At 41.9% G+C, this 3,557-nt stretch overlaps 1 long non-coding RNA gene across 3 annotated transcripts in view; it reads left to right on the top strand.

Moving 5' to 3' along the window:
• The window catches only part of LOC116074933, a 43,483-nt gene extending 41,551 nt beyond the window's left edge, over positions 1–1,932 (top strand). For 2 of the 3 annotated variants that reach the window (XR_004112349.1, XR_004112351.1), the window contains exons 6-8: positions 347–380; positions 1,181–1,296; positions 1,751–1,932. This is a non-coding gene — a long non-coding RNA (uncharacterized LOC116074933). The remainder of the gene's footprint in view (positions 1–346; positions 381–1,180; positions 1,297–1,750) is intronic. The other variant, XR_004112350.1, reaches the window with a different exon arrangement.
• The last annotated feature ends 1,625 nt before the right edge of the window (positions 1,933–3,557 follow it).

Here is a 3,557-nt window from a genome sequence, read left to right as displayed (position 1 = left end):
TCTTCTTCTTCTTCTTCTTCTTCTCCTTTTTCTTCTTCTTCCTCTTTTTCTGTCTTCTAAAATTAAGACCTTTTGCCTATTTTACTTTTATTGAAAATAGATTTTCTTTCATACAATATATTTTGGTTATACTTTGCCACCCCCTAAAATCCTCTGAGACTCCCCCCCCCACACCTCCTTGTTTCTAACTCATTCTTTTAGAGAGTCACATAAATGACAAGAAATAAGTTATGATAATCAGCACCGTGATATTCACTGCTGTTAGTATTCTAGTTTCATTTGTTACTCTGATTTTAAAAAATACCCTGACAGGAAGCAACTCAAAATGGTTTATTTTATCTTATAGTTCTAGATTTGTCTACCACTGTGAAGAACTCAAGGTAAGAACTTTGAACAGTTAGTTACACCACATGTGCTTGCTTGTTCTCAGCTTAGTTTCACTATTCTGAGATAGTTTGGGACCCTCTGCCTAGGGAATGGTGCAGCCCACAGTGGGCCAGGTCTTCCTGATCAATTAACTTAATTAAAACAATCCTCCATAGACATGCCCACAGGCCAACCCAATGTAGATAACCCCTCATTATGTCTGTGACCCAGGTGACTCTAGGTTGCTTTAAAAATTAAAGCAAACATCACAGTTAACCATCTCTGAGGAAAACAAGAATAGCATTTTCAGGAAACCAGTTCCATATTCCTTCAACTGACTTAGGCATTGCTTTCTTGAGGGAAGAAAGAAAAGAAATGTTCCAGGGTAGAGTGTGTTTACCTTGTGCAGAGTGTTCAGCAAGGCCAGCTACGGGTAGAGTGTGTTTACCATGTGCAGAGTGTTCAGTAAGGCCAGCTACTTCTCTTTCCCTGGCCCCATGACATGCTGAGACAGATTTGCCTTCTGTAAGTGAATTTCACTTTGTGTTTGCAAATTTGGGCAGTTGTGATTGACCCTCCCTGTCCTTAGCCTGCAAGCTGCTACTCCAGGGTTATTTGAAAGAGTTTACAGAGATGGTTTACAGAGATGATTTTGCTAAAAAGCAAGAAATTACTCTAAAGGCATTTCAGTAGTCACCGATGTTACAGCATAATCCTCTGACCAGCCTGATCAAATGTCTCTCCTCCACTAAGACTTTTTCTTATTATTTATTTATTTTTTGGTTACCATTTGAACACAAACTGGCTTCTCAAGGAAATATTCACAGGTTGGGACATAGCATGGTGCACTGAAGATACTTTGGCGACATAAAAACATGTCTCTGCTCTGCTACCCTATGCATGGCTTCTAAGAAGTTCAGTAAACTATCAGTAAGCTTTACTTCTGCTTTTTTGGTTTTTTGTTTTGTTGTTGCTTTTTTTTATGTGACACACTTTGTCTACAGAGGTGGGGGATTGGGAGAACACATGTTCAGGACTGTGGCCATTTTAAACGAAGGGGACGCCAGATCACAAACAGTCACGCAGCTGATCCATTTTGCAATGTTGTCACACATGCCTAACAAAATATTGTGCTCCCGACACAATCGTCTATTCTGCACTGGTAATTAACCTTGTAGTGCTATTTTAAATAAGCCTCATGCATATGTCATAAAGCAAATGACAAATTAAATGTTCAGATATGATTACAGAAGCTATTTTCCTTTTGGATTTAATTCTTTTCCAAGCAGAGCTTCTGTTAAGTCGCATTTTATAGTACCATAATGCTGGAAAAAGTGTTACAGACTTCACACGCCCTTCGCATTTCTCTTCCTGTTCTTTGGAGGATAGCCCAGCGAGCTGCATCCCAGGTCCTGTCAGCGCTCCTGACTCCAGGTTAAGACTTTTGGTCCTGTCTTCTTCTCGGAGAACTGAGCACATGGCCTCACGAAGGAAAGAAACATCCAGCCTTTTGGATTAGAATGATCATATGTATTCACCTCTGAAAAACGTCCAAGACTCACTCCAGATCTGTCTCTTTGCCTTTTCATTTCCTAACCTTGACTAGGAGCACTCTCAATATTCCAGACTTGTAAGACTCCAGAACCCCTTTTATCCTCACTGAGGAGCCTGCCCGCCCCTTTTTCTCCATTGCTGCCCCCCATCTCCCCTGCATTGTTCTCCATCCTTCCAGCTTCATCAGGTTCTACGCTGATATCAGGTTTGTCCTGTTGCCTACTTCAGCCACTTGCTCTCTCTCTCCAGCCCACTAGGTTCAGATGATTAAAACAAACAAATGAAGTAAGTGTTCTTCCTTCAAAAGGGCATGTGAAGATGAGAGCTGGACAAGGCAAATCAGGAGATGCACAGGATTTCCAATGAAGAGACTACTGGGCATGCTCAGGCTGAATATAGTGTCCTTTAGCCATGTGGGCAAAGAGAAGAGCAAAGGGAAATTAAGCAGGTAAAGGGAGGAATGAGTTCCATTTTGTTCCTACCTATGGTTGTGAGGACATAGTCATAATGTGAACATTAACATATTCACCTACATAATTCCCCCTTTGACCCTACTATTTCAGCTTCACAATTAATCTTTTCATGGCACGAATAATTTCACGCCACCTGGATATATTTTAACTACTGTCTTCAGCAAGCTTTCTCCCGGAGCCCTAACATTCAGTGACAGACCCCAACTACAAATCACTATGATAAACTAATTGAGTCTTTGCTCTAATCGCCCACAGCAACTGATTCGCCCTCCTGATTGTGAGAGGAGCTTGAAGTGGAAAAAGAATTGGTAATAGCAAGGACAATCAATTGTTCACAAGGCACAAAGAAAACAGAGGCACTAAGGAGGAAACATGAAAGCAGAAGGTTCCTCTGATCTGTAGCTTTGTCACTTTGTGTAGAGGGACCAGGAGATCTAGGAAGCCTTGCCCACTTTTCCTCAGCTGCTCATTGGCTTAAAGTGGTGCTCAGAGTCAGTCCTGGTCTGGGGAAAAGGAAAGGGACCTGGGCTCCTGAAGACTGGCCACTTCTAAGATCTTTCAACAATATTAATCTGCTTCACTCGTCTTCTTATCATTTATGATGGTCAGCTCCCTCTGGCTAGGAAAGCTTAGCTCACAGTTGTGTAGTTAATTAATACAGTTGGGTATGCATCAATCAGTTCCCAACCCCATGTGATTGTTCCCCAATTCCTACCTCTTGTGCACATAAGCCTTCTCCATACATGCCCATTACCTTTGACCCCCTTTTCATCTTCTTCCTGTCATTGACCCAACCCTTGTGATTCATGGTTGTCCTCTCCAGTTCCTGCATCCTCGTTACAGGTTCTAACTACTCCCATGATCTCCAGACAGCCTTCTATTCCATGTCCATAGTAATCTTTGTAGGATTAAGCTAATCACATGAGCCCTCCAATATTCTCGTTCCCCACTTAACAAAATCCAGACCTCATATATTAAGACAGTAGCCACCCTAGCTTTCTGGCATCATCTCCAATTATTATCTTACCTGGTGTTCCATGTCAGCAAACCAGGAGATTCAGTGTTGGCCAAAGTTGTAGAATGCTCAAAACGTTCATGTCACCGCTGCTATCTATGTGACTTCATCTAAACTTCCTCAGAGCCTGTGGACATCACTGCTTCCTT

Source organism: Mastomys coucha, unplaced genomic scaffold (assembly GCF_008632895.1).
Source record: "Mastomys coucha isolate ucsf_1 unplaced genomic scaffold, UCSF_Mcou_1 pScaffold3, whole genome shotgun sequence".
Taxonomy (NCBI): domain Eukaryota; kingdom Metazoa; phylum Chordata; class Mammalia; order Rodentia; family Muridae; genus Mastomys; species Mastomys coucha.
Note: the sequence above shows the minus strand (reverse complement) of the source record. Positions and strands in the feature narration are given on the sequence as shown.